Source organism: Marmota marmota, unplaced genomic scaffold, assembly GCF_001458135.2.
Source record: "Marmota marmota marmota unplaced genomic scaffold, marMar, whole genome shotgun sequence".
Classification (NCBI taxonomy): domain Eukaryota; kingdom Metazoa; phylum Chordata; class Mammalia; order Rodentia; family Sciuridae; genus Marmota; species Marmota marmota.
Genome location: NW_026000000.1, coordinates 8,357,521 through 8,381,279, shown reverse-complemented (window position 1 = coordinate 8,381,279; position 23,759 = coordinate 8,357,521). Strand labels below are relative to the sequence as shown.

General features: G+C 41.4%; 1 protein-coding gene across 13 annotated transcripts in view; it reads left to right on the top strand.

The window, feature by feature from the left end:
* The window catches only part of Wdfy4 (WDFY family member 4), a 274,400-nt gene that overhangs the window by 1,071 nt on the left and 249,570 nt on the right, over positions 1-23,759 (top strand). For 2 of the 13 annotated variants that reach the window (XM_015498911.2, XM_048807495.1), the window contains exon 1: positions 6,822-6,950. The exons of 10 other annotated variants lie outside the window; for them this stretch is intronic. The gene's annotated coding sequence lies outside the window, so the exon portion shown is untranslated. Of the gene's footprint in view, positions 1-6,821; positions 6,951-8,264; positions 8,404-23,759 lie in introns of those variants that run through there. One more of the 13 variants, XM_048807494.1, reaches the window with a different exon arrangement.

Below are 23,759 nucleotides of genomic sequence, written 5' to 3'. Positions count from 1 at the left end.
CATAGGTCTTCCAAGGGAGACCTGAAGGAGGCAGGGCCTGAGTTTCTGAAGCATGTTTTTGGCAAAGGTCCAGAGAAGGAGCCTGGTGGAGACCAGCATGGCAGAGTGGGGACAGGGGTGTGTCTGGGGACACAGCCAGAGAGGTAAGGAACAGGGTCAGGTTAGGGAGAACCTTTCTGTCTGTCCACTGGAGGGCCTGGGCTTAATTCCCATGGACCTGGGAAGATTTTCAATACTGAGTAGACAGAAAAGGCAATTTAAAAGAAGCTTGTAGGGTAGAAGGAATAAAAAGAACACCGCTCCTATGTGTGACATTTTAGGTTTTTTTTTATTGAGGTTCATCATCATCTTTGAAATCCTCTGTGTGTTTATCCAACCTCCCTCCTCAGAGGCAGCAACTATCCCCAATCTTGGCCATATATTTATGACTTGGTTTTGAACATTCTGGAAACTTCATAGGCATGGAATCAAATGTTCTTTTGAGATTTGTTTAATTGACTCAAAATTATGTTACTGGTATTTCTTTATGTTGTTGCATGGGCCTCTAATGCCTTCATGTTTACTGCTATGTAGTAATCTGTTACATGAATATACCAAAACATATTTCTCTGAGATACCGCAGATGGGCACTTGAGATATTTCCAGGTTTCTGTTTTCTGTTATAAGCAGTGCTGTTAGGACTATTCTCGTGTATGTGTGAGAATATCTCTAGGGTACATACTCGAAAAATAGAACTGGTGGGTCATGAGGTATACTTGTTTTTAGCCTTATTAGTTGAAACTAAGTCATTTCCCAAAGTGATTACAGTTGTTTCTCAGTATCCTCAGTGGGGATTTGTTCCAGAACCCCCTACAGATATAAAAAATCTGCAGATGTTCAAGTTCCTTATATAAAATGGTGCAGTATTTGCATATAACCTACACACATCCTCCCATATGTGTTAAATTATTTCTAGATTACTTATAATAATCTGTGGTTAAATCCAAAGATGTGGAATCTACAGATATAGATGGCTGACCATATATACTATTTTACTAATCCACCAGCAATGGTTCAAATTTTTTGTTCCGCTACATCTTTACCACCATTTAATATTGTCAGATATTTTAATTTTGCTAACCTGGCAGCAGTGAAAATCCATCTAACCATGTTTTAAATTTGCAGTTCTCAAATTACTAAGGCTGATCATCTTTTTATATGTTAATTGGCCATTCTGGATCCTTTTGCAGATTTAAATCTTTTGCCCATTTCTCTATGTGAGTATATGTCTTTTCATCCTGTTGATTTGCTACAATTCAAAAGACATTCTTAATATTAATAGTTTATTACAAACATTTTTCAGTCACTGAATTACAACAGTTCTATTGCAATCAGGTCATCACGTACATGTGGGTCTGTTTTTAAGCTATTTTGTTAGTTTGTCTATACTAATACTAAAATTTGATATTTAGAAAAACTCTGTATTTTTTCTTCTTCTTCCACTCTGCCCTATTTTTAGTACTTTATCCCTTCATACAAATTTTAGAATCAGCTAATTAATTTCAACAGAAACCCATCTTCATATTTTGACTAGAAATGTATTTTGTGATATCTTTATGAACATTACTCTTCTAATTCATGACCATGGTTTCTATCCCCATTTATTTAAGCCCTTTTTAAAGTACTTATATGCAATGTTATAGTTCTCATAAAATACTATATATATTCACCTAGGTTGATTTGTAAGTGGTTTGTATTTTTTTAAATTTTTGTATTTTTATATAATTTCAGTTATATTAAATTCTTTTTATTGTTGCTGATGTATGCTTGTATTTTTTAAAAGTATATATTTTTTATTTGTAAGTAGAAACAATACCTTTATTTTATTTATTTATTTTTTATGTAGTGCTGAGGATTGAACCCAGTGCCTCGCAGGTTCTAGGCCACAACCCCAGCCTGTATGCTTGTATTTTAAAGAAGAAACATTTTGATTTTCATTTGGAAAAGAGATTGTAGGAAGCAAAGGGGAAAAAGAAGTGTATTTAAGAGGCTTTTGGAACAATCCAGGCTAGAGGTCATGTGGCTTGCCCCAAAGTGATAAGTGGTAGAGATAATAAGAGTGGTTAGAGGGGCTAGATTCTAGATAATTCAAATACACATCATATTTCAAAGATATTATAAACATAAAAATGTAAACTATTTTAATAATACTTAAAATATTGATTAGATATTAGATTTTGATGAGGTTCTAGGTGTGTCATATAGGAGAAAGTAAGAAATGAAAGGTGATTCTAGAACCACAGAAGTACGGGATTTTCACTTTCTGATCTGGGTCAAGGATAGTAGGTACAGATTTGGAAGGCTGTGGTTGTTCAGAATTATGAGTTTGAACATGTAGAGATGGAGACGTCTTTTAGATACCAGGTGGAGAAATGAAGTGTTGGTACTGCACTCCCCCCACCCGCCCCCAACCCTGGTGTACTCTCTTCCAGGACAGAAGAAGACAGAAACAGCAAACAAAATGTGGAATTTGGCAACAAACAGACTAGGATTCTGGGCCTAGCTCCTAATGCTGTGAGCTGCAGAATCTCTGAGATGCTCAAGTCCTTTATTTAAAATGGCACAGTGTTTACATATGATCTAGGCATATCTTTCCCTGTATTTAAAATCATCTCAAGATTACTTACAGTACCTAATACAATGTCAATGCTATGTAAATATGTTATACTGTATTATTTAGGGAACAATGACAAGAAAATTATTTTCTTTCCACATTTTTTAATTGGGGCATTGTAGTTGTACATAATGATGGGATTTGTTGTTACATATTTGTATATGCAAGCAATGTAACAATATGATTTGATTAATATCACTCCCCAGCACTTTCCCCATCCCTCTGCACCTCACATCCCCTAGTCTCTTTCCTCTACTGATCTCCTTTGGATTTTCATGATATCCTCATCTCCCACCTTTCTTTTCCTTTTTCCTCTCTATCTTCCAGGTATGAGAGGAAACATACGAATCTTGGACCTTCTGAGTTTGCCTTATTTCACATAACATAATGGTCTCTAGTTCCATCCATAAGAAAAAAAATTTACATGTGTCCCCCACACCCTCAACATTTTAAATTGGAGGCAGGTCAAAATCTGCTTATGTGGAATCTGGAAATATGGATGGCCTACTGGGGTTAAAATTAATTTAGCCTATTTCTGTTTACATTTTTAAATGTGTCTGTCAGAAAATGTAAAATTACACACACAGTTTGAATTTGTGGATGGCTTTATATTTCTCTTTAGTAGCACCCATTAGAGCACTATAGATGATCATTCCTGTTCCATGACTTTCATGGGAAAACATGGTTCAAGAAGGACAGGAAGTTTGAAAAGTAAGAAGTTGCTTGTCCCACATAACTCCAAGGAGAGAGAAAATGTAGAGGCTACAAAGAATGGATTTAGCACCTAAATCAGGCACTCGGTAGGTTCCTTGTATTTGAAATCTCATTTAATCCTTATGATGAGATCACCTTTATTATTCCCGTTTTAGAAAATGAAGGCTTAGAGAGGTAAAGTAAGTGACCAAGCTGGAATTTGAACCTAGTCCTGATTTCAAAGCCTGTGCACTTCGCATTGGACAACACTACCACTAGAGAGTTCAAGAAATGACACTTTTGGAGAGGGACAGTCAATATTTGGCAGAAGTGTGAAAACTTGCTTTGGACAAATGATTAATCCTTCTTTTGAGAATTCATCTTCACAGACAATTCACAGGAAGCAAATAACTGTGGCAAGGATCCTTTCCCCCAGCATCACCTGTAAAAGCAGTAGAGACATTCTGAACACCCAGTCGCTAGGGAAGGAGAGAGGGGCAAAGGATCAAGAGGATGCTTCATGGTCATTATAGCTGATAATTGAAGGAAAAGGGCAATGCTTATGATATAACGGTGGGCACATAATGCAATTAAACTGTTTTATTCATCAGTTACAGGCAAAATATGCTTGGATGTGAATACTGGCATGCAAAAATGAGTACTTATTGGTCACTGTGTTTTCAAAATAGTAAGAAAATTGCCCAAATAATAGTTTAAAATCAGATTTAAAAAATGTATCCACAAACTATTAACAGATATACAAAGATGAGTAATGTACATATGAAGATTCTTACTGTGTGATGGAGGCTGACCAAAACGTAGGGAGTCAATGATGTTGAAACACGCTAAGGGAACCCACAGTCCTTTCTCTGGCTCTGTGTTAACTTGGTCCTAATCAAGGAGAGGGGCCCCAAGTGCGGAAGGTGGCGAAGTGGTAGATGCGTGTAACAGAGGCAGGGACGGAGTCCTCCGCAGTTGTTTCCAGCCTCTCTGCTCCGAGAACTGGCGTCCCTAAAGAAGAAGAAGGGCAGGGATTAAATACAGCCGCCGAGAATGGGCTGGAATTAGCACCCAGCGCCGGGTCCTCCGCCCGTCCTGACGTTCACATCCGGCGCATGCGCGGGAGCTGCGCGGGAGCTGCACGGGAGAGGTGGGCGGGGCTCCGGGCACCCGCTGTGAGGAACTCTGGGGCTGGAAGAGCCGGGCGTCTGGATGGGCGAATGTACTGACTTCAAAAGGGTAAAGGCCCAGCGGCGTCACCCTGCTATCAGAACACGGGTCTTTGTTTCCTTTGGGTCTAGTCTTTGCAGGTGTTGAAACACCTGCGGTCTGTGACGACTTATCAGAGAAAGGAAGAGGTGCTCTCCTTCTGCAAGGATTCTGCCGCTGCTCCGGGGGAGGGGGCCGCCTTCCAATCACCGGCCTGAAAGTTCGCCTTTTAATCCAGAAAGTACTTCTTTGCCCACACAATTTAAAGTGTCTGAATCGTTTAATTTTTAAAATGTATTTAATATGATGATTTTCTTTTCTAGAACACTTTAAATAGTTGATAAAATCTTAGAAATTGAAGAATTGTAGGAGTGAGAAAGCGTTTTCATGAACCATGAATACTCAAGAAAGAAAGTGATTCGGATTCAGGTGTTATGGGTAATGAGTACTGGAAAGATGGAGTTGGGAATCACACAATGTAGACATTTATTCTGTCTGACGCCACAGCCTGTGTCCTCACTTGCTCGCATGAACGACTATTATCCTCAAGCCTCCCCTTTCACCTGCACGTGGGGATTATCAAAGCCTCACCATCACCGTCCCACTATAATTACTGAGAATGAGCAGGTATTGATGCAACCTTGGAGCCTGGAAAGGGCTTTCACGTCCTTGTGGTAGCTGCTTTCTAATTACAGGATGGACAAGTGGTGGTAGAGGCTGGAATTGGAAAGGGGCAGTGTTATTTCTTGTGTCTAGGGAGCAGCCTTGCATTGTGTCTAGAAGGTAGCAGGAACTGGATATGTGTAGATGAAGACAGAACTTCCCAGATAGGGGATAGGAAAGTAAAGAGAGAGAGTCAGGGGTGAGTGAACAGTTCATTAAGAAAGACACCACTGGGCCCACAGTGGGAAATTAGGCAAGGAGATTGGTTGATTGTATTATCCAGGTCCTGGAGCTTGGGAATGTTCCCTGAGGCCCCGGGGGAGCATGATGGAGCTGCACTCTTAAGTCTGATTGTGTGGGGTGGGGTGGAAGGCAGCAGGGATGCTGGAGGCACAGAGGCGGTCCATGGCAAGGCTGGGAGAGGGGTGAGAGGTAGTGGAGTGTGCTGCCTTCCAGGAGAGCCTGTCTCAACCATTCATGCAGTATTCTGGAGTCCCTTGGCGCCTTTTGATTCTCTTCAAGTGCCATTCACTCATCTCCTGGGCACACAAAATAATTAGGTCTGGGTGAAGGAATATTCCTGGCACATTAAGAAATCTACCAGCTTGTGAATTTCCAGTTAAACATTCCAGTTAAACAAATATTCAGTTTTCAGAGGAGAAATCTGAAGTCTGAACAGGAGGCTAATCTGGAAATCAGATCTTCATTGGCAGACAGACCTTAAAGACGATTTATTCCAAACACCTCAGGTTGTAGGTAGGGAAACTGAGTCACAGAGAGGCAGAGAGACTTGGTCCAGGGCTGTTGTCCCCTGCCTCCTGACTGCCAGCACTGTTTCCTTGCTCTTTACTTTGGTGAAAAAAATATATTGCGGCAAATTTCGCTTGCAAGTGTCCCTTTATCTCATTGACCCACAAGCAAGATTTTTCGGTCCAGGTCTGACTGACACAGAGGAGGACAGAAGTTCAAGAAAACTAGTACCTCTCTTATGTATGATGGAGGCCTTTGTTGTGCGTTTGATGATCTGTGGGAATTAAGAAATGCTTGATTCTTAACCAGCCATGAAAGCGAATCTCCAGACATGTTTCACAGTTTAACTAGTAATTTTTTCATATTTGGACCCGATTATACTTGAAATTGAATAAACAGAATGATTGTGAGAACAATCTAAGTCATCCTGGAAAGGTGTAAAAATCTTTCTCACTTGAACAGGTGACTTATAGATCTAAAGAATGCTGTGAAATTCCCTGGCGATTTCAGTTCTCCAGGAGTTGTGAGGGCGAGTAATGAGAGGGGGCAGCACCTTGTCTACAACTTTCCACCCTGCTCTCACCTCACTTTCCTCATAAGTGCCCTAAACCACCCACAATGCAGCCCAGCCTGTCCTTTGTCCTTTCATTCCTCCCTAACCTGCCCAGGTGTTACTTCTTTAGATTCCATCTCTTAAGCTCCTGCTTCTGCAAATCCTCTTCTACTCTCTCTCATCCTCTCTCAACACCCCATGTTACCCTAACAAACAGCCAGCGTTTTCCCTCAGCCCGTCATCTGGACTCTGCTCCCTTGGAATATTCCAGGCATCCTTTTTCTTACCTCCTCCTCCTAGGAGGCTGTGAGCACCTGGCACTAAGATCTGGGACCGGCAACTAGAAAAAGGCTGCTGCACACTGTTCATCTCAATCTGTGTTAAGAGCCTCGCAGGGACTTCCAGAACAGCTTTATGGCAAGAAAGTCTGTAAGTCAGCCTGGCATTTATGGCCCTCTCATTATGCGTGTCCTCCCCTTATGCATGTCCCTTCTGCCCTGTCTTCTTCCTGGAACGAGAGCAGGTTCCCAAACACGCTGCCTGTAGTACCTATCATGATTTTGCAGTGCTCATCATGGTCCCCCTTGGTTCCGAGCAGCCCTCTCAGACCTCCATGCCCCTCCCCAGGCTGGGCCACAAGCCTTCTTATGCTGACAGTCAAGCACCATTATGTCTTACATCTGTCCTGCTTCATCTGTTCCCTTCTGGTTCCCCCAGCTTCCCCAACTAGAGCTTTGAAGTCCAGAATGTAGATGTGTGATTCTTCTCTTTCCACAACCAATAATCCAATGACCCACTACTAGCACAGGCTTAGCCTGGAGGGCGGTGACTAATGTTGGATGTGCCAGTGTCAGAGTGTTAGCAGAGGGAATAACTGGCTTACTGGTGCCCATCTTGGGCTAATGAACCCTTAGCCTCCAGGCTCCCAGGAATCAGCTGTTCCCTTGGGTGATGGTGATACCTTAGAGTGCATTTCAGGGCTTTCCTGCTTCTGGGAGCTGGGTCAGACAGAAGACCTAAGACCTCCTGTGGCCAGTGGTTGGCAGTCACTTTTCAGATCCAGCCAGGGAATCCCTGCCCTACTCAGCCAGTTACCAGCTAGTATCTGAGGTGCCTCAGGGGCCATATTCTTAACCACTGTTGACCACTGTGTGAAGCAAACCTGAAATGGAAGAAGGGGGAGAGGGGTGCAGAATTAGAAAATATGAGTTTGATTTTTATGTTTATTAGTAGTTTGATTTCAGATAAAATACTTGCTTTCTTAGAGTCTCAATTTCTTGGAGTCTTGTTTTGCTCATCCATTTGGTGGGAAAGTTTTTTCTACATTAGAGATCATTGGTGTCCTTGTTGGTAGATGCTCATTCAATAGCAATATTTCCTTACATTTCAGTGGAGGCCAAGCCACCAAATGGCTCCCACATTGAAAGGCTAGTGGTTAGGTGGGGCTTAAGCTTCTTACTATTGTGTTATCCCCAGCTTGTCTTTGTGCTCTGAGTGACAGCTCCACCATAGCTAAGCTGAGAATGTCTGGCCAGGGGAACTGCTCCCTGGCTATTTTCAGCAATGTGGAAGTCAGTGTACATACTGAGATATAAAACCAGCCCCTTCTGCAGGATGCTGGGAGTTCCTGTGTTACTTTGCAGTTGCAAAAACCACAGAGGTGTGTGCTGGCCAGGAGTGCACCATGGCCTGGAATCAGAAAAAGGAAGTTTGGAGGTTCTGTGGAAGTTTCTGCCAACCTGCCGGTTCCTGCCAGCTATAGTCCCCACCTTAGTCTTCAGGGGAATTCCTGAGCTTCTGGAAACAACCTGAGTTGCCTCCTTCTCTTGAATCTTGTGAAGCAAGTTGTAGGGTCCTGAACTCTGCTATTCTCTGCTTACAGGTATGCTTGGCCCCTGGGACATGGGGACACTCGCTCACTGAAAAAATTGGGTAGCACCAAGGTGATTATTGGTATCCTCTGTGAGACCCTGGTTTGCTCTGCTCCATCTGAGGAGAACCTGGACACACAGTGCCCTTGTGTAGGGCCCTCAGGGTACCTCTGACTCTGTCTTCTTCTATTTTTTTCTAGCCCTGTCTGTAGGGCTACCTTTTCCACCTGTCTCAGATATGGTGTCCCCTGATATAGGCTTGCAGACTTGGGGACAGTCCTCCCATTCCTGGATTCTACTCTTTATCCTCATGATGGCCAAATCCTCACCTCCAGCTGCATCTCAGTGCACTCTCAGGCCCCCTGTCAATGGCCTTGTCCTAACATCTATCTTGACCAGCTACTTGTTGTGAGAAAACCCAAGGTTGGACAGACTTTGTGGCCAGGCCAAGAAGGGGGGATGCCAGATACAGGAGGGGTCTTGGGAGGGACTAGGGCAGCTTATCCTGGCATTGAAGTAGGACCCCAAAGACCAACCAAGGCAGCAAGGTATGGAGTGAGGGGACTGTGCCCTCGTGGGGCCTGTGGGCAGAGGGAATGGGCATTTTGTGCATAGCTAGAGCATAATGGACACATTCTCATGAGTGTGTGCTTAATTCTTTCTACAACTTTTCAAGGAAGATAGCATTCTAGTTTTATTGCTGCAGACTTTGAGACTCAAAAGAGCTTGTCACCAAGAACTTGGTTAGGAAGAGGTAGAGCCAGGATTCAAATTGGATCTTCGTATCTGAGGCAGCCTACCCTTGGAGCCAGGGAGGGCCTGGGCAGGCCAAAGAGATTGGTTTCAGGGTGCTGTTGTCTTCCCAGGGAGTCAAGGTCAGAGGAGGCCACCATACAGCCCAAGCCCACAGGATCCTCTTTAAATGCACTGAGCTGTCCTGATGGTGGAACTGGAGCCCTGGCCCCTGCTCAGTTCACAACTAACACAGTTAATGAGTGATCTCCAGATAGTAGGGATTACTGTGAAACAGAAGAGACCTGGAGGTGACTCCTAGTTTTCTCCCTCACCTGCCCTGTGATGTTGAATAAGCTATTCACCTCTCTGGGGCCACACAGCTCTAAGCATCATTGACTGACCAAGTCATTCTGGTGTGCAACCTGGGAGGGGGATGACTGTTCTATATTCAAGTCTGGCAATCTTTGAGTTATCTTCAAGGTCCCTTTGCCTCTCCATTTCTAAGGAGGCCCCTTGAACTGGAATCTCCATCTCCCTGCATCTGGGTGTGCATAAGCCTCTTGGCTGTTTTTATCTTGTTTATCCCTGTTCTGGGCCTGGCTGACTGCTGACCAGGATAGCCTTTCTTTTTTTCTTTTTTTATATATGACAGCAGAATGCATTACAATTCATATTACACATATAGAGCACAATTTTTCATATATCTCTGGTTGTATACAATGTATAGTCACACCGTTTGTGTCTTCATACATGTACTTAGGGTAATGATATCCATCTCATTCCACCATCTTTTTTACCCCCATGTCCTCCCCCTTTCCTTCCCACTCGTTTGTTCTATCTAGAGTTTGTCTAATCCTCCCATGCTGCTCCCCGAACCCCATTATGAATCAACCTCCTCATATCAGAGAAAACATTCGGCAGTGGTTTTTTGGGATTGACTAACTTCACTTACATTATATTCTCCATCTCCATCCATTTACCTGTACATGCCATGATTTTATTCTCTTTTAATGCTGAATAATATTACATTGTGTATATATACCACATTTTCTTTATGCATTTATCTACTGAAGGGCATCTAGGTTGGCTCCACAGTTTAGCTATTGTGAATTGTGCTGCTATAAACATTGATGTGGCTGTGTCCCTGTAGTATGCTGTTTTAAGTCCTTTGGGTTATAGACCAGGGGAGAGAAAAAAATCATATGATCATCTCAAAAGATGCAAAAAAAGCATTCTACAAAATACTAGAAAAACTAAGCATAGCAGGAACATATCTCATCAAAAATGCTATTTATGCTAAGCCCCAGGCCAACATCATTCTAAATGGAGAAAAATTGAAAGCATTCTCTCTAAAAACTGGAACAAGACAGGGATGCCCTCTCTCACCACTTCTATTTAACATAGTTCTTAAAACACTGGCCAGAGCAATTAGATAGATGAAAGAAATTAAAGGGATACAAATAGGAAAAGAACAATTCAAATTAGCACTATTTGCCAATGATATGATTCTATACCTAAAAGACCCAAAAAATTCCACCAGAAAACTTTTAGAATTAGTAAATAAATTTAGTAAAGTAGCAGGATACAAAATCAATATCTATAAATCAAAGGCATTTCTTGACAAATCCTCTGAAAGGGAAATGAGGAAAACTTCCCCATTTAAAAATAGCTCAAAAAAAAATAAAATAAAATACTTGGCATGTACAGGTAAATGATGGAGATGTAGAATATAATGTAAGTGAAGTTAGTCAACTACTCTTCAAATTATTTCCTGAAATAGAAAAAGAGGGAGCATTTCCAAACTCATTCTATGAGGCCAATATCACCCTGATTCCAAAACCAGCCAAAGACACAACAAAAAAAGAAAACTTCAGACCAATATCTCTAATGAACACAGATGCAAAAATTCTCAATAAAATTCTGGCAAATTGAATACAAAAACATATCAAAAAGATAGAACACCATGATCAAGTGGGGTTCATCCCAGGGACACAAGGTTGGTTCAATATACAGAAATCAATAAATGTAACTCATCACATCAATAGACTTAAAGAAAAAAATCTCCATACTGCTTTCCATATTGGCTGCACCATTTTGCAGTCCCACCAGCAATGTATGAGTGTACCTTTTTCCCCACATCTTTGCCAACACTTATTGTTGTTTGTCTTCATAATAGCTGCCATTCTGACTGGAGTGAGATAAAATCTTAAGAGTAGTTTGGATTTGCATTTCTCTAATTGCAAGGGATGTTGAACATTTTTTCATATATTTGTAAATTGATTGTATATCGTCTTCTGAGAAGTGTCTATTCAGTTCCTTGGCCCATTTATTTATTGGGTTATATGTTTTTTTGGTGTTTAGATTTTTGAATTCTTTATATATATCCTAGAGTAGTATTAGTTCTTCTTTAATGGTCTTATAGAACTCAGCTATGTATCGGTCCTGGGCTTTTCTTGGTTGGTAGTCTTCCGGTGGCATCTTCTATTTCATTGCTTGAAATTGATCTGTCTAATTTATGTATATCATCCTGATTCAATTTGGGCAAATCATATGACTCTAAATATTTGTCGATGCCTTCGATATTTTCTATTTTATTGGAGTACAAATTTTCAAAATAATTTCTAATTATAATCTATATTTCTGTAGTGTCTGTTGTGATATTTCCTTTTTCATCATGTATATTAGTAATTTGAGTTTTCTCTCTATTTGTTAGCATGGCTAAGGGTTTGTCAATTTTAATTTATTTTTTCAAAGAACCAATTTTTTGTTTTGTCAATTTTTTCAATTGTTTCTTTTGTTTCAAATTCATTGATTTCAGCTCTGATTTTAATTATTTCTTGTCTTCTGCTGCTTTTGGGGTTGATTTGTTCTTCTTTTTTCTAGGGCTTCAAGATGTAATGTTAGGTCATTTATTTGTTGACTTTTTCTTCTTTTAAGGAATGAACTCCATGCAATGAACTTTCCTCTTAGTACTGCCATAATAGTGTCCCAGAGAGTTCAATATGTTGTATTAGTGTTCTCATTTACCTCTAAGAATTTTTTAATCTCCTCCTTGATGTCTTTTGCAACCCATTGTTCATTCAATAGCATATTATTTAGTCTCCAAGTGTTGGAGTTTTTATTTTTTATTTTATCATTGATTTCTAATTTCATTCCGTTATGATCTGGTAGAGTGCCGAGTAGTATTTCTACTTTTTTGTATTTGCTAAGGGTTGCTTTGTGGCATAATATATGGTCTGTTTTAGAGAAGGATCCATGTGCTGCTGAGAAGAAAGTGTATTCACCATTGAAGGATGAAATATTCTATATATGTCAGTTAAGTCTAAGTTATTTATTGTATTATTGAGTTCTATAGTTTCTTTGTTCAGTTTTTATTTGGAAGATCTATCCAGTGGTGAAAGAACTGTGTTAAAGTTACCAAGAATTATTGTGTTGTGGTCAATTTGACTCTTCAACTTGAGAAGAGTTTGTTTGATGAATGCTCCATTGTTTGGGGCATATATGTTTATAATTGTTATGTCTTGTTTGTGTGTGGTTCCTTGGAGCAGTATGAAATGTCCTTCTTTATCCCTTTTGATTAACTTTAGCTTGAAGTCTATTTATTTGATAAGAGGATGGAAACCCCTGCTTGCTTCCACAGTCCATGTGAGTGGTATGCTTTTCCCCAACCTTTCTCCTTCAGTCTGTGGATATCTTTTCCTATGAGATGAGTGTCTTGGAGGCAGCATATTATTGGGTCATTTTTTTAAGTGCCCACATTTAAAAAATTTTATTGGTATGTTATAATTATATATAATAGTACAATTCATTATACTATATTTGTATATGCAGATAACATGATTTGATCAGTCTCATCCCCTATTATCAATTCTTTTCTCTCCCTTTGATCCACTTACTCTGCTGCACTGATCTCTGTTGTCATCATCATCATCATCATTTATTTCAATTAGTTTAGTACCCACTTTTTAAATATTTATTTTTTAGTTATAAGTTGACATGCAATATCTTCATTTTATTTTTATGTGGTGCTGAGGATCAAACCCAGTACCTTACGCATGCTAGGTGAGCACTGTACCACTGAGCCACAACCTCAGCCCTAGTACACACTTTTTTATTAGAGTATTATAATTATAAATAGTAGTTGGTTCTTTTTGACAAAATCTTACATGCATGGAATATGAATTAGTGCTGAGTCCTATTTTTTGATCCAATCTGCTAGCCTATGTCATTTGGTTGGCAAATTTAGGCCATTAACATTCAGGATTATTATTAAAACATGATTTATATTCCCAGCCATTTTTGTTATTTAACTTGACTTGGTTTTTCCTTTGATTAATTTTTGCTTTAGTGTTATACCTCCTTCTGTTGATTTTCATTGTTGTTTTTCATTTCCTCTTTATGGAATATTTTGCCAAGGATGTTTTGTAGTGCAGGTTTTCTAGTTGTAAATTCTTTTAACTTTTGTTTATTATGGAAGGTTTTTATTTCATCATCAAATCTAAAGCTTAGTTTTACTGGATGTAAGATTTTTTTGTTGGCATTCATCCTTCAGAGCTTGATATATGTTGTTCCAGGATCTTCTAGCTTTCATGACCTGGGTTGAAAAATCTGCACATAAACTAATTGGTTTCCCCTATATGTAATCTGATTTCTTTCTCTTGCAGCTTTTAAAATTCTCTCCTTATTCTGTATGTTAGGCATTTTCATTATAATGTGCCTTGGTGTGTATCTATTGTGATTTTGTACATTTGGCGTCCTGTAAGCCTCTTGTACTTGGCTTTCCAATTCATTCTTCATGTTTGGAAAATTTTCTGATATTATTTAATTGAATAGATTGTTCATTTCTTTGGTTTGGGACTCTATGCCTTCCTCTTATCTCAATAACTCTTAAATTTGGTCTTTTTATGCTATCCCATATTTCTTCAATATTATGCTCATGGTTTCTTTCCATCTTCACTGTGTGGTCTACATTCTTTTTAAGATTATATATTTTTTCTTCATTGTCTGAGGTTCTGTCTTCCAAGTGGTTTAATCTGTTGTTGATGCTTTCAATTTGGCTTATTGTTTCTTTCATTTCAAGGATTTCTTTTTTTTTTTTTTAGAAACTCTATCTCCCTATTGAAGTAATTTTTTGCTTCCTGTATTTGTTTTTATAGCTCTTTATCAAAATGATCATTTGCTGCCTGTATTTATTCTCTTATATCATCTTTCAACTCACAGAACATTTTAATTATGTACACCCTGAACTCCTTATCTGTCATTTCTTCCGCTGTGCTGGCCATGGATGCTAATAATGTGGTATCTTGATTTGTTTGGGTCATTTTCTTCCCTTGTCTTTTCATGTTGCTCATGTGTCTTTCCTTCTAGCACTGTGGATCTGAGGCATTACCATTTTTACCCTATAGGCTTATAGTGCCCCTGCAGGGTTCCAGTACCTCTCCTTTGAGGGGAAGGACAATGTTAATAGATCCCAGTATAAACAATTTACAACCTTAAATCAAATAGTTGCTATTAGGATGTTTATAGTTTGGTCACAAGGTAAAGAAATGGTGAATTAAATTATTATCTACAATATAATCAGTAGGTTTGCAAAAGGGTTTATAGTTTCTAATAGTGGACAAAGAATCAGGGGTGAGGTGTAAGATGATATGCTAAGGAGGTAGGGGGTGAGGATACAGAGTTATTATATGTTTAGAAGTGTGAAAGAGAAATCTAAAGAAGAAGGTTAGTACCAGGAGAAGAGAGAGGAAGTAATTTTGTGTAGACAAGTAAGTGGGAAGACAGTAGAGTGCATAATACACACATATATTAAGAAAAATTAAAAATGTTAATATAGTAAAAATTAGAGGAAAAAAAAGAAAGAAAAAGAATATACAACACAACTGTAATACATCCCAGTCCTCAGTATCCTAATTCATGCGAAGTACTTGGTTTCATATATGTTGGGGATATGAGGGCAGGAGAATAGAGAGGGAGAAGAAGAAAAAAATTTGGTTTCGAAGGAAGAAACAGGGATTGTTTTGGTTGGAGATCAGTGTCTTTCCTGCTTCCCTTCTCATTCAATACTTGGTGTCATCTATTGTTAACTGGTATCTTTGACCTCAAGATGGTGAAGGTAGGTGGGAGGGTTAGTCTTGGGTGGACAGCACCTGGAAGTGGGGTGTGGGACCCACCCTCCCCCAAAGGGAGACCGCACCTCAAGGATCTTTTTTGGGGCCTGCTCATGTGATTTTGGCACCTTGTCTTATCTCCTTGTCTAGCCTGAAGACCTCCCAGTTCCTGGTCTCTGTGTTAGTCCCTAAACTGTATCACACTCACCCTCTACCTTTCTACTTCCTAATAAGGAACCTTTCTCTCCAGGGGTTTGTGTGTGACCCTTTGGGTGCTGCACACTTGACACTGAGAGCTGCTTTGTTTTGGGTAGTCATTGTGCCAGGTTATTGGCTGCTGGAGAGAGGCGGGAGTTAGAAACTGGGTACCTGGCCAGCTGGAGTTCCAAACTGGGAGTTGACCCTACTAAAGATGGTGATGAAGGTCACCCAAGATGGAGGTGGCTGCTTTAAGCCTTGGGGTGTCGGATTGGGTGGAGGAAGCCAGACGATGGCTTTGGATGATGTGTTCAGAGATGAGCTGTGGTGTGCAGTGTGTGGCTGTCAGCTGTCTTCAGAGGTGCAGGCAGGCTACCGTACATAGCGGACTATCTCTGTGGCTGCAGAGTCCCAAAATGGAGTTGACTGGGGGAGCCCCATGTTGGTAGATGGTGGTCCACACTAGAGTAGTGGCCAGAGTTCCTGCTTGTGGATGGTTGCAGGATGTCCTGTGTGGGAGTGGCCTTCGGGATTTCTGCTCCGGGGTGGGTGGCTGAAATTTCTGTGCAGGTCCTGATGCCAGTGGTCCTGCTGGGGCAAGTAGTTGGGAGACCTCCTCTGACGCTGGACACTCATGTCCTCCATTGCTCCTTTCACTTTTATTCTATAAACCTGGCCCTATACTAAGAAAACTGCCCAGAAAGGGACATCTTGCCCTAATGGAGCCCCTGTTTTGGACCTGTTCTTTTTTTTTCCCTCAAACAACAAAAATGTATTTTTTCATAGTTCTGGATAGTATAGGTCAAAGATTAAGGTTTTGGCAGGTTTGGTTTTCCTGTGGCCTCTTCCTTTGTTATTAATTAATTATTTGTTTATTTGGTTATACATGACAGTAGGATGTATTCTGACATATTACACATACAAGGAGTACAACTTCCCATTCTTCTGGTTGTACATGATGTGGAATTACATTGGTCATGTATTCATATATAAACATAGGAAAGTAATATATGGACTTGTTCTTCATAGGACTTTCATTATATTTCCATTGGCACATTTTCCAGATGGGGTCGCCATTTTGGACAGTCACATCTGAGATTCTGCAGCTCACAGCATTAGGAGCTAGGCCCAGAATCCTAGTCTGTTTGTTGCCAAATTCCACATTTTGTTTGCTGTTTCTGTCTTCTTCTGTCCTGGAAGAGAGTACAAATCCCCCAGGATTTTGAAATGCTCTGATTTATTCTCTGGCCCCAGGGGATGCTGTGATGGTGTTGATGTCAAAGTTCCTTGACATAGTTCTGCTCTCTTTAGCTGGTGGTGCTTGTGAGTGCAGATCAGACCAGGATGACCAGGATATTAGCGCAGAGCCCTTTCTGAGGAGGATCTGCCTCAAAGAGGGGCAAAGGGAGGGCAGTCAGGCTTTAGCACACTTCTGGTGTGTCACTGACCACCTTTCTCTCTCAAGGGCCAATCATCCACCATTTCATGTCCAGTCTTTGTCCAATCTGTTCTTAGCTGCAGAGCAAACTGGGGGCGGGGGAGGTGCATCTTTTATTTACAACTCCAAATATGGTTCCTTTTTTTACTGCAGGCTTCTAAGAAGGGGCAATCTACTGCTGCACCTGGCATACAGAATCAGTTCCATAAAAGTATTTAAGGAATATAAGGAAAGGTCTGAATGGTGAAGGGCTGTCATGCTTTATCCAAGATTGTCATAGAACAAAAGTGTGTGTGTGTGTGTGTGTGTGTGTGTATAGAGATTCCTTTTAAGGAACTGACTTACACAATTTTTGGGGGGGACTGGCAAGTCTGAAATCTGCAGAGCTGGTGAACAGATTGGAAACTCAAGAGAGTTTCTGCGGAATCTGAAGTCAGTTTGTGCACTGGCAGACCTGGAGAGAACCTGGAGAGTACCTCTCATGAATGCCAGTTATTCAAAAGCACCGCGCAAACCCAACAGGCAAGTGCAGGTCCCCAGGGGTGACAAGACTTTGTTTCTTTATTTGCTCTTCCAGACACCTGATCCCCATTCACCTGGTCCCCATTCTGGAAGCAGGTGAGGTCTAAGAGGTGACAGCATGAGTGGAGGAAAGTGGGAGGTGAAAAGAGCAGTGTTCATACACAGGGGTCTTTGGGTCTCCAAGGGGAAGTGGGGGTAGGGTGTGGCAAGGAAGGAAGTCTTGAGCTCAGTGTGGAGAGGTTTTCAGTTTGGGGAAACCAGCAGGGACAGGAGCAAAGAGAACTTTGTTACACCTAACTCTCTTCTGCCCGCTTTAGCCTGTATGCCAGTGCACGTAGGAGCTCAGGCCCTCAGTTAAATACAGGACTGATTTGAGCAAGGACTTTTCTCACAAGGTAGATCCCTGGGTTATTTTAAATTTTTGGCTATTGTGAATAATGCTGGCATGAATATGGGTTTAAAATATCTGTGTCCCTGCTTTCAATTCCTTTGGGTATCTTTTATTTTTGGTACTAGGCATTGAACCAGGGTGCTTAATCACTGAGCCATCTCCTAAGCCCTTTTTATATTGTATTTAGAGACTGGGTCTTAATAAATTGCTTAGGGCCTCACTAATTTGCTGAGGCTGGCTTTGAACCAGGATCCTCATGCCTCAGCCTCTTGAGCATTTGGGATTACAGGTGTGTACCACCATACCCAGCTGGGTATACTTTTTACAAAATATAATTGCTCTAACTTATCTATCAGTTCAACCAATTTCACAAAATTATCAATTATGAATAGTTTTTCTCATCAGATAAATAAGTGGACAAATTTTCATATATTTTCATGAAAAAATGTTCAACTTCTCTAGCAATTAGAGAAATGCAAATCCAAACTATTCTAAGATTTCATCTCACTCTAGTCAGAATGGCAATCATCAAGAATATAGGCAACAATAAATGTTGGCGAGGATGTGGGGGAAAAGTCACACTTATACATTGCTTGTGGGACTGAAAATTGGTGCAACCACTATGGAAAGCAGTATGGAGATTCCTCAGAAAACTTGGAATGGAAGCACCATTTGACCCAGCTATCCCACTCCTTGGTTTATTACTTAAAATCAGCATACTACAGGGATGTGGCCAGGTCAATGTAACTCAATTCACAATTGCTAAACTATGGAACCAACCTAGGTGTCCCTCAATAGATGAATGGATAAAGGAAATGTGGCATATATATTCAATGGAATATTACTCAGCTTTAAAGAAGAGAGAAATTATGGCATTTGCAGGTAAAGGGATGGAAGTGGAAAATATGCTAAGCAAAATAAGCCTGTTCTCCAAAACCAAAGGCCGAATGTTTTCTATGATATGTGGATGCTAATTCACAATAAGAGAGGGGCACTAGGGAAGAATAGAATTACTTTAGATTAATTAGAGGGGAGTGAAGGGGAAGGGGTATGGGTATAGGAAGGATAGTAGAATGAAACAGACATCATAACCTTACGTACATATACGACTGCATGACCAATGTGATTCTACAACATGTACAATCAGAAAAATGAGAAATTATACCCCATTTATGCATGATATATCAAAGTGCATAAATGCCTTCTACTGTCATGTATAACTAATTACAACAAATAAAAATTTATAAAAAAAAATGTGGACAGGAACTTGAGGGCAGTTCAAGAGACCCAGGCCCAGGAAGAGCATGGGCTCTGATCTGAGTATGGCTTACACTGGAAGGAGCTTTTGTCCTGTTCCCAACATGTGGCATTCTGAGAAGGAAGGAGTGTGGTTAAGGAACAGTGTGGGTTCTGGAGTCACATGCACAGAATTTGCCCTGTGGCCTTGGGGAGCTATTGAATCTTTCTGAGGCCTTTTTCCCACCTGTGAGATACCTTTATCTTGCTGTTGTGAAATAAGAGATGACACAGAGAGAAGCCTATAGAGCTGCTAAAGAGTGAGCTTATTCTGTGGGGGACTTATTCTGTAGGGGACTTATTCTGTGATAAATGTATATTTATGTTATCAGTGTAGCAGATAAAGGACTCAGGACTAAGGACTCACTTTCTTCTTTTCTATTAGTGTCTTTCAAAACAACTTTCAGAACATCTATTTTCTTAAAGTCAGGTTCATTGAAATATAATTTACATACAAAACAATTTACCTCTGTTAGAGTTCATTTTTGACAAACATAGTCATGTGATCACCACAGTCAAGATATCCCCCAAATTCCCATCTGTCTTTGGTAATCACCTTCTTACCCCTAATTTCTAATGACCATTGGTCTATTTCCTATCCCCATACTTTTTTGCCTTTTCCAAAATGTCACATGAATGTTAATAAGACAGAATGGATTGGCTCTTGCCACTTGGCCTAATGTCTTTGAGACCCACCCTGGCTGTTGTAGGTATCATTAGTGTGTTCCTTTTTACTACTGAGAAGGATTCCATTGTATGGATGAGCCAGAGTTTATTCATTCACCTTGGAGGGACATTTATGGTTTTTTCCCCACTAGGTTTTGGAAGTTATGAATAGAGCTTCTATAAATATTCACATATAAGTTTTTGTAAGAACGTAAGTTTCCGTTTCTGTAGGGCAACTATCTAGGAGCAGAATTGCTGGGTATGTGTTCAAAGTTATCAGAGATTGCCAAGTTTGGATGTGAGGTATCCCCCCAAAATTCACATGTGAGACAATGCAAGAAGGTTCAGAGGAGAAATGATTGGGTTGTCACAGTCCTAACCCAATCAGTGAATTAATCCCCTGATAGGGATTAACTGAGTGGTAATTGAAGTGGTAGGGTATGGCTGGAGGAGGTGGGAATTGGGGGTGTGACTTTGGGGTATATATTTGTATCTGGCAAGTGGAGACCTCTCTCTCTGTCTCTGCTTTCTGATCATCATGTGAGCCGCTTCCTTCCACTACACTCTTCCACCATGATATCCTGCCTCACCTTGAGCCCCAGCTAATGGAGTCTGCTGTCTATGGACTGAGACCTCTGAAACCATGAACCCCTAAATAACTTTTTCTCCTCTACAATTGTGCTGATCCGGTCTTTCAGACACAGTGGCAAAAAAACTGATTAAGAGACCAGGCTAACTTCCAAAGTGGCTCTCCCATTTTGCATTCTCTCAGGCAAGGGTGAGAGTAATGGCTGCTGTCCCTCCTAGCAATCCTTGGTCTTATCAGTTTTTTTTTTTCCTAAAAACATGTTAATAGGTGTGCCCTGATATTTCATGTTAATCATCCTTCTCCTAACGTTAATTCTGTCATCACCTCAGTACCTCTGACTATGTCAAGGGGGAAGTGAGATGTGAAGAGAGTCCATATTACTGTAACCTGTCTTCCTGATCCCTTTTCAATTCAGTTTTTAACTCATAAGTTCTCCTTGTGAATGTGAAAGGGTGGGGAATAGGGAAACGAGGCCTAGCCACACTCTGCACATATTTTTTGAACAATATTGGTTTTGTTACTTTTTCTGGTGAGGTCCAGCTTGGTCCCTGACTTTGCTGATATAGGGCAGGGTGTTTGAATCTGCTGATGTGCAGCCAGGACCTGATTTTGAGTGGGAGAGAAATCAGGTCATTTACAGTCAGGCATGGAAGTTACTCTTCTATTTTGTATCAACTGGTCTAAGAATATCCCCAGCTCTAGGGCCTGGGTGGTCATGGCCCATGATGTAGGTGACTAACAGGCACATCTCTCACCTGGAGCTTATGATCCAGAAACTGGTGTAGTCACAGATACTGACAGTAAGTGGGAGGGAATTTTAACTTTCAGTTTTATCAAAGCAACTTTTCCTTTCCAGGCTCCTCTTCACTGCAGAGTGAATCCCAGGCTTCCCTCTGTCAGCCCTTTGTATTATTCCACATCCTTTCTTGCTTCAGGTTAATTTTTTTCCCCATAGTAGTTTCTTGACATTCTAGTGCCAGGGGCTGCCAAGTCCCATCTCACATCCTGAGACGCTCACCTATTGGCAAATCTCTGAACAGAAAGTCAGGAATGAAATAGTGGAGCAGGATGTTTATTTAGAAGCAAAACACCAGCAAACTCGTGTCTCTTCAGGCTGCAGATGTTGCCCTTCAGTGTGGCAGCTATGTGCAGGATGCCCTGGTGGATGATTAGGGAGCAGAACTTCAAGGATGCTGCATATATCTGCAGAGTGGGTGGAGTTGGCGGAAGATTGGCAGTGACACCCAGAGAGCCAGGGGCCACTTGCCCGCATATTTGGTTCTGCTGACAACATGGGAAATCCCCCCATTTCCTCTCTGTAACTCTCACTCTCTCTCAGGTTGCAGTAGACTTGTTATCTGGGTCCCCACATGTAACGCACAGGTAGGGGAGACCCCTCCACCTCATCACACACAACTTACCCTCGTCCCACTTGGGTTCATTGATCTGCACCTCTTCCGTCATCATGCATAAAGGACAGAGGGTGGCACCAAGATCACCAGGGCCATGTAAATGAGGAGAAGCTGAGACCTAGGAGTGGGAAACAACTCAATTAACAAACCACAAGGCCAAGCTGGGCCTAGACCCCACCCTATAACTCCTGGCCCCTGTTCCTTTCTGCCTTTTGAATGACTGCATGTTTTGTTACAGGACAGCAGGGATTCTAGTCTGGCTGATCAGGGATGTGGAAAGCCATGTTAAAACCTGGTTGGAGTCTTACACAGCCAGAGTCTGACCCAAACTGGGAAACAGTGCACCTGTCAGGCAGCGGGTGGGAGGGCTTGTCTTTTGCTGGAGGCCCTGGGACTCCCTGAACCCCTGTCTGTAGTTTCCCAAGCCTCTCTCTCTGTTCCTCTTCCCGTGTGAGCCAGGGGTTTGTGGTCAGCCACTTGTGTGTATTGCCAGTGATGTACTGGGCAGCAAAGCCTAGGCTGTCCACAGGACTGGAGTGGTTTCTGCTCCTGCCACCCACTGTGATGGAACCCTGAGTAAGTCACTTCTTTGCTCTGGTCTTAGTATCATCTGTGACCAAGGCCAATAACACAGATGTTGCCGGGTGACCAGAGGATTGAATGAAGAGGCGTATACAAATGTTGTAGCAACTAGACACAGATAGACACCAGTCCTCCAATCCTAAGAGTGAACTTGGCTGAGTACTTATATCTGCAGTGACACCATAGGGGGAGTCTCATATCACTCCATCTTACAAATGAGGATGCTGAGGCAGGGAAAGTTTCTTCATTGATCCTAAGCCCATCATATTCAAACCCGAGCCGTCAGGCTCCAAAGTCTGTATGAGGAGCACTGTGCTGCTGTCATTAGAGTAGAAGTTGGGGAAGCGGAAGGCCAGGAGTGGTACTTATTTAGGTTGATGATCGTTATCAGAAGTGCTGTGAGCTTGTATTCCCACAGGAGCAGGCCAGAGTGGGGAGGAGGACAAGTGTAGGGTTGGATCTTGACTTTATTTAAAATTTTAATATTTTGTTCATCATGGATTTTTTGCATTAAAATTGATTCTTAAAAATATTGAATTAATTTTTTTGGCACCTCCTTAAATCTGATGCCTGAGGTGAGTGCCTTGTTCTTGTTCTGGCCCTGCTGAGACCCCCCCAGTGGCTGCACCCTTAAGTCATTTCTTCCCACCCTCATGAGGAATCCTCTGGTGGTACTTGCACAGGGCATTTTTTTTTTTGTAATGAAGTAGATTAGAGTGATTTCTTTCTGCTGGTCTTTACCCTGCCAAGAAACTGTCCTCAGTTTCCTTCCTTTCAAAAACCAAACCATACAGGCTCAGGTGAAGCAGGAGACTGGGCTGCTGCAGCTTGATGTTTGAGTCAGCAATGGTTCCATGAGATTTCATGGATCCGCATTTTTTAGAAATTCTTGTTTCTCAAAAATTCTGTGTCTATTCCTGAGAAGGTGAGTCAAATGTTTCAGTTCAACAAACATAGCTTCTGTACCCAGAGGAGATGGGGGTTGACTTCTGATGCTTCCCCAGATGTCCAATCACCAGCCTGTTCTATTGGGTTTCATTTTCAGACCCGATGCTCATTTTGACTAACCACTTGCTTATCCTGAGAATGGGGTCCGTTAGCAGGTCCTCAGATGCAATTTGCTGAATGAACTGATTAGTTATGACTATAGGTGTGGCCACAGAATGATTCTTGTAGGACAGCAACAACACTCAGCTTCACTGTAGCAGACAGTGGTGGGTTGGTGGGCTCCATATTGGACTCTGGGAAGGCTTTGTCAGTGGCAGAGTTTGGTACATAGTGGTTTCCAGTGTTTGGGAAAATCCAAGCAGAAACTTTGAAGTGAGGAAAGAAAGAACATGTTCCACAGAGAGATCCCTCAAGGTGTGTGTGTGTGTGTGTGGGGGGAGAGAGAGAGAGAGAGAGAGAGAGAGAGATTGAGATTCATTT